This window comes from Cyanistes caeruleus, unplaced genomic scaffold (assembly GCF_971803275.1).
Source record: "Cyanistes caeruleus unplaced genomic scaffold, bCyaCae1.hap1.1 HAP1_SUPER_29, whole genome shotgun sequence".
NCBI classification, from domain to species: domain Eukaryota; kingdom Metazoa; phylum Chordata; class Aves; order Passeriformes; family Paridae; genus Cyanistes; species Cyanistes caeruleus.
The window spans coordinates 21,733-34,018 of NW_028256297.1; the positions used below are offsets into that span (position 1 = coordinate 21,733).

Sequence of the window (12,286 nt, forward strand, 5' to 3'; positions counted from 1 at the left end):
ATTCAGGCCCGAGGTTGGTAATGCACGAGCACTGCCAAAAGGCAAAGGAAGGCGCTTAGCAAGCGGCTTGCACGCTAAGCTTTCAGACTGCCAGAGGACCATAGCTGTGGGAAGACCACTTGCTCGATTGATGTTAGCTGTCGCCCCGAAGAACTTCAGACGCATCTGCTTTATGCTGCTACCTGTTGTTACGCGGCGACAAGGGCACATGAAGCAAATGCATTTTCCTATCTCCTTGTTTTTAGGGCACGCTCTTCTGCGGCTCTTTAGTGCTTGCCAAACTCAAAGGTGCGTGCTGCTGCTTCCATCTGACAAGGAGCGAAGCCTTCTGACAGCAGCTTTCAGCTTGAGTAAGGAAGAGACTGGCATGCATTTGAATGTGCTGCAAATCTGTGGGTGTGTAAGGTTCAAGTGCAAGCTCCAGACAAAGGTGTTCTCCAGGAACAGTTTCTCCCTGCCAGACACCGTGGAAATGTTTTCCTCTGACATTCGCACCAAGAGTCGCAGATTGCTTAACTCAGGAGCTCTGAGAATGGAAGCGCAAGAGGCGTTCCGCTTGCATCATAAACAGTGCTTCCAGAGCGCTTGGCAACGGGCACAACGAAACGTGTGAGCGACGTCGTGACCGTTCAGGCCCGAGGTTGGTAATGCACGAGCACTGCCAAAAGGCAAAGGAAGGCGCTTAGCAAGCGGCTTGCACGCTAAGCTTTCAGACTCCCAGAGGACCATAGCTGTGGGAAGACCACTTGCTCAATTGATGTTAGCTGTCGCCCGGAAGAACTTCAGACGCATCTGCTTTATGCTGCTACCTGTTGTTAGGCGGCGACAAGGGCACATGAAGCAAATGCATTTTCCTATCCCCTTGTTGCTAGACTACGCTCTTCTGCGGCTCTTTAGTACTTGCCAAACTCAAAGGTGCGTGCTGCTGCTTCGATCTGACAAGGAGAAGAGCCTTCGGACAGCAGCTTTCAGCTTGCGTAAGAAAGAGCTTGGCATGCATTTGAATGTGCTGCAAATCCGTGGGTGTGTAAGGTGCAGGTGCAAGCTCCAGACAAAAGTGTTCTCCAGGAACAGTTTCTCCCTGCCAGACGCAGTGGCAATGTTTTCCTCTGGCATTCGCACCAAGGGTCGCAGATTGCTTAACTCAGGAGCTCTGAGAATGGAAGCGCAAGAGGCGTTCCGCTTGCGTCATAAACAGTGCTTCCAGAGCGCTTGGCAACGGGCACAACGAAATGTGTGTGCGGGGTAGTGACCATTCACGCCCCAGGCTTGTCATGCAGGAGCACTGCCTATAGGCAAAGGAAGGCGCTTAGCAAGCGGCTTGTGCGCAAAGCTTTCAGACTGCCAGAGGACCATAGCTGTGGGATGACCACTTGCTCAATTGATGTTAGCTGTCGCCCGGAAGAAGTTCAGCTGCATCTGCTTTATGCTGCTACCTGTTGTGAGGCGGCGACAAGGGCACATGAAGCAAATGCATTTTCCTATCCCCTTGTTGCTAGACCATGCTCTTCTGCGGCTCTTTAGTACTTGCCAAACTCGAATGTGCGTGCTGCTGCTTCGATCTGACAAGGAGCGCAGCCTTCTGACAGCATCTTTAGCTTGCGTAAGAAAGGGCCTGGCATGAATTTGAATGTGCTGCAAATCCATGGGTGTGTAAGGTGCAGGTGCAAGCTCCAGACAAAGGTGTTCTCCAGGTAGAGTTTCTCCCTGCCAGACGCAGTGGAAATGTTTTCCTCTGGCATTCGCACCAAGAGTCGCAGATTGCTTAACTCAGGAGCTCTGTGAATGGAAGCGCAAGAGGCGTTCCGCTTGCATCATAAACAGCGCTTCCAGAGCGCTTGGCAACGGGCACAGCGAAACGTGTGAGCGGGGTAGTGACCATTCACGCCCCAGGCTTGTCGTGCAGGAGCACTGCCTAAAGGCAAAGGAAGGCGCTTAGCATGTGGCTTGTGCGCAAAACTTTCAGACTGCCAGAGGACCGAAGCTGTGGGAAGACCACTTGCTCGATTGATGTTAGCTGTCGCCCGGAAGAACTTCAGACGCATCTGCTTTATGCTGCTACCTCTTGTTAAGCGGCGACAAGGGCACATGAAGCAAATGCATTTTCCTATCCCCTTGTTTTTAGGGCACGCTCTTCTGCGGCTCTTTAGTACTTGCCAAACTCGAAGGTGCGTGCTGCTGCTTCCATCTGACAAGGAGCGAAGCCTTCTGACAGCAGCTTTCAGCTTGCGTAAGAAAGAGCTTGGCATGCATTTGAATGTGCTGCAAATCCGTGGGTGTGTAAGGTGCAGGTGCAAGCTCCAGACAAATGCTGCAAATCCGTGGGTGTGCAAGGTGCAGGTGCAAGCTCCAGAGAAATGCTGCAAATCTGTGGGTGTGCAAGGTGCAGGTGCAAGCTCCTGACAAAGGTGTTCTCCAGGTACAGTTTCTCCCTGCCAGACACAGTGGAAATGTTTTCCTCTGACATTCGCACCAAGAGTCGCAGATTGCTTAACTCAGGAGCTCTGAGAATGGAAGCCCAAGAGGCGTTCGGCTTGCATCATAAACAGTGCTTCCAGAGCGCTTGGCAACGGGCACAACGAAACATGTGAGCGAGGTAGTGACCATTCAGGCCCGAGGTTGGTAATGCACGAGCACTGCCAAAAGGCAAAGGAAGGCGCTTAGCAAGCGGCTTGCACGCTAAGCTTTCAGACTGCAAGAGGACCATAGCTGTGGGAAGCTTGCTTGTTCGATTGATGTTACCTGTTGCCCGGAAGAACTTCAGACGCATCTGCTTTATGCTGCTACCTGTTGTGAGGCAACGACAAGGGCACATGAAGCAAATGCATTTTCCTTTCCCTTTGTTGTTAGACCACACTCTTTTACAGCTCTTTAGTGCTTGCCAAACTCGAAGGTGCGTGCTGCTGCTTCGATCTGACAAGGAGCGAAGTCTTCTGACAGCAGCTTTCAACTTGCGTAAGGAAGAGCCTGGCATGCATTTGAATGTGCTGCAAATCCATGGGTGTGTAAGGTGCAGATGCAAGCTCCAGAACAAGTTGTTCTCCAGGAACAGTTTCTCCCTGCCAGACGCAGTGGAAATGTTTTCCTCTGCCATTCGCACCAAGGCTCGCAGATTGCTTAACTCAGGAGCTCTGAGAATGGAAGCGCAAGAGGCGTTCCGCTTGCGTCATAAACAGCGCTTCCAGAACTCTTAGCAACCGGCACAGCGAAACGTGTGAGCGGGGTAGTGACCATTCAGACCCGAGGCTGGTAATGCATGAGCACTGCCAAAAGGGAAAGGAAGACGCTTAGCATGTGGCTTGTGCGCAAAGCTTTCAGACTGCCAGAGGAACGTAGCTGTGGGAAGACCGCTTGCTCGATTGAAGTTAGCTGTCGCCCGGAAGAACTTCAGCCGCATCTGCTTTATGCAGCTACCTGTTGTTAGGCGATGACAAGGGCACATGAAGCAAATGCATTTTCCTATCCCCTTGTTGCTAGACCACGCTCTTCTACGGCTCTTTAGTGCTTGCCAAACTCAAAGGTGCGTGCTGCTGCTTCCATCTGACAAGGAGCGAAGCCTTCTAGACAGCAGCTTTCAGCTTGAGTAAGGAAGAGACTGGCATGCATTTGAATGTGCTGCAAATCCCTGGGTGTGTAAGGTTCAAGTGCAAGCTCCTGACAAAGGTGTTCTCCAGGAACAGTTTCTCCCGGCCAGACACAGTGGAAATGTTTTCCTCTGACATTCGCACCAAGAGTCGCAGATTGCTTAACTCAGGAGCTCTGAGAATGGAAGCGCAAGAGGCGTTCCGCTTGCATCATAAACAGTGCTTCCAGAGCGCTTGGCAACGGGCACAACGAAACGTGTGAGCGACGTCGTGACCATTGAGGCCCGAGGTTGGTAATGCACGAGCACTGCCAAAAGGCAAAGGAAGGCGCTTAGCAAGCGGCTTGCATGCTAAGCTTTCAGACTCTCAGAGGACCATAGCTGTGGGAAGACCACTTGCTCGATTGATGTTAGCTGTCGCCCGGAAGAACTTCAGCAGCATCTGCTTTATGCTGCTACCTGTTGTTAGGCGGCGACAAGGGCACATGAAGCAAATGCATTTTCCCTATCCCTTTGTTGCTAGACCACGCTCTTCTACGGCTCTTTAGTGCTTACCAAACTCAAAGGTGCGTGCTGCTGCTTCCATCTGACAAGGAGCGCAGCCTTCTGACAGCAGCTTTCAGCTTGCCTAAGAAAGAGCTTGGCATGCATTTGAATGTGCTGCAAATCCGTGGGTGTGTAAGGTGCAGGTGCAAGCTCCAGACAAAGGTGTTCTCCAGGAACAGTTTCTCCCTGCCAGACGCAGTGGAAATGTTTTCCTCTGGCATTCGCACCAAGAGTCGCAGATTGCTTAACTCAGGAGCTCTGAGAATGGAAGCGCAAGAGGCGTTCCGCTTGCATCATAAACAGTGCTTCCAGAGCGCTTGGCAACAGGCACAACGAAACGTGTGTGCGGGGTAGTGACCATTCACAACCCAAACTTGTCATGCAGGAGCACTGCCTAAAGGCAAAGGAAGGCACTTAGCATGCGGCTTGTGCGCAAAGCTTTCAGACTGCCAGAGGACCATAGCTGTGGGAAGACCACTTGCTCAATTGATGTTAGCTGTCGCCCGGAAGAACTTCAGACGCATCTGCTTTATGCTGCTACCTGTTGTTAGGCGGCGACAAGGGCACATGAAGCAAATGCATTTTCCTATCCCCTTGTTTTTAGGGCACGCTCTTCTGCGGCTCTTTAGTACTTGCCAAACTCGAAGGTGCGTGCTGCTGCTTCCATCTGACAAGGAGCGAAGCCTTCTGACAGCAGCTTTCAGCTTGCGTAAGAAAGAGCTTGGCATGCATTTGAATGTGCTGCAAATCCGTGGCTGTGTAAGGTGCAGGTGCAAGCTCCAGACAAATGCTGCAAATCCGTGGGTGTGCAAGGTGCAGGTGCAAGCTCCAGAGAAATGCTGCAAATCTGTGGGTGTGCAAGGTGCAGGTGCAAGCTCCTGACAAAGGTGTTCTCCAGGTACAGTTTCTCCCTGCCAGACACAGTGGAAATGTTTTCCTCTGACATTCGCACCAAGGCTCGCAGATTGCTTAACTCAGGAGCTCTGAGAATGGAAGCGCAAGAAGCGTTCCGCTTGCGTCATAAACAGTGCTTCCAGAACTCTTAGCAACCGGCACAGCGAAACGTGTGAGCGGGGTAGTGACCATTCAGACCCGAGGCTGGTAATGCATGAGCACTGCCAAAAGGGAAAGGAAGACGCTTAGCATGTGGCTTGTGCGCAAAGCTTTCAGACTGCCAGAGGAACGTAGCTGTGGGAAGACCGCTTGCTCGATTGAAGTTAGCTGTCGCCCGGAAGAACTTAAGCCGCATCTGCTTTATGCAGCTACCTGTTGTTAGGCGATGACAAGGGCACATGAAGCAAATGCATTTTCCTATCCCCTTGTTGCTAGACCACGCTCTTCTACGGCTCTTTAGTGCTTGCCAAACTCAAAGGTGCGTGCTGCTGCTTCCATCTGACAAGGAGCGAAGCCTTCTGACAGCAGCTTTCAGCTTGAGTAAGGAAGAGACTGGCATGCATTTGAATGTGCTGCAAATCTGTGGGTGTGTAAGGTTCAAGTGCAAGCTCCAGACAAATGCTGCAAATCCGTGGGTGTGCAAGGTGCAGGTGCAAGCTCCAGAGAAATGCTGCAAATCTGTGGGTGTGCAAGGTGCAGGTGCAAGCTCCAGACAAAGGTGTTCTCCAGGAACGGTTCCTCCCTGCCAGACACAGTGGAAATGTTTTCCTCTGGCATTCGCACCAAGAGTCGCAGATTGCTTAACTCAGGAGCTCTGAGAATGGAAGCGCAAGAAGCGTTCCGCTTGCGTCATAAACAGTGCTTCCAGAACTCTTAGCAACCGGCACAGCGAAACGTGTGAGCGGGGTAGTGACCATTCAGACCCGAGGCTGGTAATGCATGAGCACTGCCAAAAGGGAAAGGAAGACGCTTAGCATGTGGCTTGTGCGCAAAGCTTTCAGACTGCCAGAGGAACGTAGCTGTGGGAAGACCGCTTGCTCGATTGAAGTTAGCTGTCGCCCGGAAGAACTTAAGCCGCATCTGCTTTATGCAGCTACCTGTTGTTAGGCGATGACAAGGGCACATGAAGCAAATGCATTTTCCTATCCCCTTCTTGCTAGACCATGCTCTTCTACGGCTCTTTAGTGCTTGCCAAACTCAAAGGTGCGTGCTGCTGCTTCCATCTGACAAGGAGCGCAGCCTTCTGACAGCAGCTTTCAGCTTGCGTAAGAAAGTGCTTTGTTGAAAGACCCCCGAGCTGTTCACCAGTCTTCACAGACGTAATTGTGAATGCTGTTTATTTCTATTATTAACACACCTTTTATAGGGTCTACAGGGTTTGCGGGCAGAGCAAGTTACTATTGGCTAACACACACAGGTTTACATTCTTATCCTTGTACACAAGGATATTGTTTTGCTTTACTCTCTCTTCTGCAGGCAAGTTTCAAGGATTTTAGCCCTTAATATCACGACTTATTTCAAAGGCTGGTTTGTGCATACAGGCCTTTACTAATATAGAAAATATAGCAACAATTCCCCCTTGCTCTTTTTGCACAAACCAGGCTTTGGATAAGATAACACACAACTTAGGCTGTCATCCTAATTAACACTATAAGTAAAGTCCGTCCCCCTTCTAGCACAAGAGACCTCAACCATCCAGTGATGCCCCAGCTGGCGAACCAGCTTCCAGTGCGGTCACTATCTTCTTTCAGGGCATGTAACACATTCTGTAGCTGTTGCAGTTGCCCATGGATGGAAGCTGAATGATCAGTAAGATCCAAGCAGCACATGCCTTCAAACTCCCCACAACCACATCCCTGTGCCAAGAGCAAAAGGTCCATTGCAGCTCGATTTCATAATACTGCATGATATACACTACTCACATCGGCTGAAAGCTCACTTAACATTGTGGATGTTAAGTTCAATCCTTCCTTAGTCCAGCAAGCGAGCCTTTTTAGGGTGGCTAAACTTTAATTCATTCAGGCTTCGCTTTGACTGTTTGATGTTCTTCATTTTGCTAGCTATATTCAACAATTGATGTAAGCTTGGGTGGAACAAGATTATGTTTCCCAAGATAACAGGGTCTTCTATGTGGACTAGCAGGAATCCCATTCCGTGCCCTATCCCCACAGATTAGGAAGATGGAACTAGGTAATCGCTTTGGTAATTGCCCTGTGAGATTGCACCACAAACAAAGGCTTTACTTTCAGTGGTAGTAACGAGATCAGCTATAGGGTTTACTGCAGCTCAGGGCTACATTACTTTGTTAGAATGACTTTTTGTCGGGGGTTCAAACATTATCCATCCACCTGAGGTATTGGTGGAACTTAACAAATCTAATTCTTCTGAGGGTTGTAACATTGAGAACTTTGGTAATTTTTTGCTTGCTAACAGGCTTCAGGTTGTCTTAATGTGAAGCCAACAGTGCGACTGCACTCTTGCAACATTGCCAATCGATTCAGTTGAGTCTCATTACTAATTAAATCTTTAAATGCTGGAGGATCCCTCCCATTCAGGGACTCCTACGAGACAGGTGCGAAAGGATCTCCAGGTGTGGCTAGGCTTAGACACATTGACCTTTGGCCAGTTCAATGTGCCAGAGTGACCCATATGTTCTGCCTCTTTTGGATGTTAGTTAGCAGACAGTTGGTTGGGACTATACACAACACAATTACCATAAAGCAGTTTGTTCCATGCAAATGACACCATAATTGCAAACTTATAGCTAAAACTCCAATTGGTAAATGAACTTTCAAAGATGCTTGCACTAGCTCTTGAAGGGGGAATACTTATGCTTTATCCTAACAATTACTACACAGGATAAACTCTTTATCTTAACCTATTATAGAACTGCTTTTAACACACGTGCTTTGGTATATATGTAGTCTAAGTGTGAAAGCAATTTGCTGAAAGGGTAAACACACAACTACAATTTGCTTTATATACAGTTAAATGGAGTCTCTACACTTCCTAGATCTTCTACAGAATTTCTCTAACACGATTCAGTCCTGGAACGTTCACTGCTCCCGTGATGTCAGCTGGCAGCTGATGGGTGACTGAGGGTTTTGATGTTCAAGTTGCTCTTCAGATCCTTCTAAATCTTAAAACAAAGGATACCTGAAAAATTGATAGAGACATAACATCATAGTAACAACATAAAAGTTCTGTTGGCAACTGTCTGTGTAGTGTTCAGACACAACTGTGTCCTGACAGGTCCACTTCTGATCCATGTCTGGAGTACCAAGGCTGTGTGATGACATCTCTGTTCACTGGATCTCATGTGTTCAGAGGCAGACAGTCTGGTCAGATGGACAGGTGACCTTTTTGAACCTGCCAACAAAACACAGGCACTTCTCTCCTTGAAGTTAATGAATTACACTAATCAAATGTTTTTAGGGCATCCATTTCCCCCGTTTTCTTAAAAAAAAATAAAATGAGATGTACTTCTGTTATAAACATCAACAGCAACACAAAACCATATACACAATTAATAAGAACTTATACCGGTTAAAAATCAATTAAATCATAAACATTATTAATAACATATGTAATATAAAACTACTATTAATTACTAAAACACTGCACTAGCATCCCATAGTTAGCAAACAAACAGAAACAAAACAATCAGTGAAGGATTGGGTAATCACCTCCGGAAATGATTCTCCAAGCCCACTTCAAAACTGATCCAGCTGTCATATCAACAGGGTCAAATTGCTGAGTCAAAAAGTGACTCAAATAATGATTTGGGACAGAAAACATCTGGATCTGATGGCAAACGTTCCCTCCAGGTAAAGTCAAGGCTTGGCCAGGGCCTGGCTTTAAACTGGAAAGATGCCTCTTAACATATTTCTAGAACAAGGTTCTCAATAGTAGCAGCTATGAGATGCTTACAGCACAGCAAACTGTTAAAATACATTTGTACAAATCAAATGATCAGAAGCCTTAGGTACCAGACCAATTAAACCATGCAGCAGTTGGTTTAATCTGAAGCCTCTCCTATGGCAGCTGATCCTCAGCAATGATACTTACTTACTTAAAATTCAGGAAACACTGAAAAATAAGAAAGCTATAACAAACAAAACTGCAGAGATTGCAACAACCAATAGAACTCCCGATGAAGTCAAGGGTGTCACAGACTGCATTCCCTTCTATTCACAAGCAGGTGTTCACCAGTGTTCCATCACTGCTGTTTCAGTTGTGGCTGTCTTCATATCTCTAGGAAAATAACTATACTTTGCAGTTTAAACAAGTGTCTCCAATAAAACATAAAACAATTTAAATTAAACAATATTTAAACCTAACAATAATTATATATGATAAAAGGAAATAACAAACTTAACCTTAAAAGAATATCTAAGTTAGAAATCTTAATTTAAAAACATTCAAGCCTAAACATTATAAAACTTAACTATCCTTAATTCTATTAACATTTAATCTATATTAAATAAAATCATAACTTAATATTATTCTGTTAGTACAAAAAGGCAACTAAAAGTTTGATATATACTTTTTAAACACAATATAACAGTAACATGAATTCACTATAAAGATTTTAAGAATGTAACAAATACATCACAATTCTAAGTCATCTAGCTTTGAGAATAACTCACAATAACTGCAAATGTTACTAAAAATACTTATTCATAACAGGAATTTGCCTAGTATATGCTTAAATTGGTTAGGATTTGAAAGTGCAGTTTTTCTAGAGAAAACCACAACAACACAGGATTTGGCAAGTTGCCATCCAGCTTTGTAGCACTTTTCAAAAGTACTACATTTACATTTTTTCAGAAACATCAAGTCCAATTCTTAAACTAAAACCCAAAATCCAAATTGGTGTATATGCAGTTATATGTGCTTTATATAACAAAAGGACTCACATTAAAATTACCTTATTAAAATTGTGGAAAAAACAAGCAAATAGATAATATATACTTTAACTTAACTTTGTCTTGTACAGTAAAGTTCTCTTAACTAATTATTTTTTAAACCACAAATCTCTTCTGTAGATATCATTAATTGGAAGGTTTTCCTAGAAGCTGTAAATCACACCATGTTTAAACACTTTTTCTCACTCTTTTTTTTTTTTTTTTTTTTTTCTTAAACGTTCAAAGAATCACAATAACTTCTCCTAAAAACTGCAATTGCATAAACTCATAATTACTTAAAACACAAAATTAACTCTACAATGGTATATAAAAACATTTTGAAAACCCAATAAATTATGACTTTTTAACAAACTGGGTATTATCTGGGTGCTTCTTCTTAGAGAGGGAGCCGGGGGGGTGGACTGCCCACTCTGCTGCTGCTGCAGCTCTGCTCTTATCTTCCTTCACATTCTCTACATACTCTTGCAGCGAGGAAAAACGGAGAGAAAGGAAAAGAAAAACCTCACATAGTTAACTTTAACAAATGCAGTTTTTTCTCTCAATCTCTCATGTTGTTCGCCGATAGAGGAAAAGGGGCACGATTTTACAGAAGCAGGCGATGTTACACGAAAAGTCTCTCATGGCCAGGTGCTAACAACGGCGATCATTGCAGCTTATCAGCGTGGCCTTGGAACTTTTCTTGCGCTGCTTCTGCCCCCAGGGTGCCTTTGTTCTCACAGAGCCCACCTCTGTGCTCCCCCATGTCCCCCTGCTTCAGGTGGAAACCAATCTAAATTTGGCTTCTTTTCTTCCAGGGTGGTAAATATGGAACTTTAATAAGATTGTAATGCTAAAAGTGACTCCAAAAATGAAGCAAATATTTCTGGATGTATCACATCCTGCCATAACTGAACAGATTCTGTTCGTTGTTTCAGCGTTCGCTGTGGAACTTTTTTTTTTTTTTTTTACTTTTTTTTTTTCTTTTTCTTTTTTTTTTCTTTTTTTCCTTTATTTTCTTCTCTTTGACTCTCCCTCCCTCTCTCCATGGGCAGCATAGATAGGAGTGCTTGTCCAGCAGTGGGAGGTAAAGGCATCTGCTGCTGTGACGCAGGTAGAATTATGGGGCTCACAGCCTCAGCATATCTCGCTTTCCTGTCTTTTAAGGTATTAATTGCAATCTGCCAAGTTCAACCGAGAGACACAGTGTCCTTGCTCTTTTCCGTAATTGCCATTTCCCATATCAGAGCCAATATATCAGTCCGTTCTTGCACCACAAAAAGCAGTGTCAGCACTGCAAATGCCCGTGACAATTAGCCCATATAATGAGCATATCCAGGTCCTTTTCCTGGGCTGCTTTGCCTCGTTTAACGAGGATGCAGAGAAGCAGTTTATCTGCCGCCGCAAACTCTGCCTCCATGCTGACGGCCACCCGCAAGGGGGAAGGTTGCGACCCTTCTACCACGCCCTTGCCTTCCTGGGCCCCCCCCAGCAGCCTGACTTTCCACGTCCTACCGCTCAGCGTTTCACCGCGCTCAGGCTGCCTATCCGGTGCCGATCCAAGCCTGCGACGTCTAATGCCCAGATCCACTCCGCTGACTCCAAAGCCCCTCTGCCCGCAGGGGTGTCCTTGGTCGGAGCGCCAGATGTTGAAAGACCCCCGAGCTGTTCACCAGTCTTCACAGAAGTAACTGTGAATGCCGTTTATTTCTATTATTAACACACCTTTTATAGGGTCTACAGGGTTTGCGGGCAGAGCAAGTTACTATTGGCTAACACACACAGGTTTACATTCTTATCCTTGTACACAAGGATATTGTTTTGCTTTACTCTCTCTTCTGCAGGCAAGTTTCAAGGATTTTAGCCCTTAATATCACGACTTATTTCAAAGGCTGGTTTGTGCATACAGGCCTTTAATAATATATAAAATATAGCAACAGTGCTTGGCCATTTAAGCCATCTCGTTTAGGCTGCTATGCTTGTAGAATTAAGAGAATGTGAATAAGATATCCAATGTAGAATTAGATATCTCAAAACAAGTGGATTAATTATGCCTATGTTGGTTTTTTTTATACAGTTGCCTACTATGTTATTGTTTTTCTTTAAAACAAAATTTTGAACTTATTTTTGGCATCATCTCCTCTTAAAGAAACTAGGAAATAAATCTTCTGACTGGAGCAGAAGTACGGTACATCCAAGACAGTGATTTTGATGACAGAATAACTGCCAAGAGCATCTCCCTCTTCACACTTGTTGGAGTCTGAGATGCAGATGTGTGTCTGCCCTTGTTTTTATACTTAGTTCTAAGATCCAGGAAAAAATTGAATTTCATATAATATGAAATTCATGAGCATGTTTT

The 12,286-nt window shown here is 45.5% G+C and overlaps 1 long non-coding RNA gene across 1 annotated transcript; it reads left to right on the top strand.

Annotated features, from left to right (window-relative positions):
* Positions 1-1,646: 1,646 nt before the first annotated feature.
* On the top strand, positions 1,647-8,496 carry LOC147645184 (uncharacterized). The gene is made up of 3 exons (XR_015282435.1): positions 1,647-2,444; positions 3,073-3,644; positions 4,900-8,496. It is a non-coding gene; the product is annotated as an uncharacterized LOC147645184 (long non-coding RNA).
* The last annotated feature ends 3,790 nt before the right edge of the window (positions 8,497-12,286 follow it).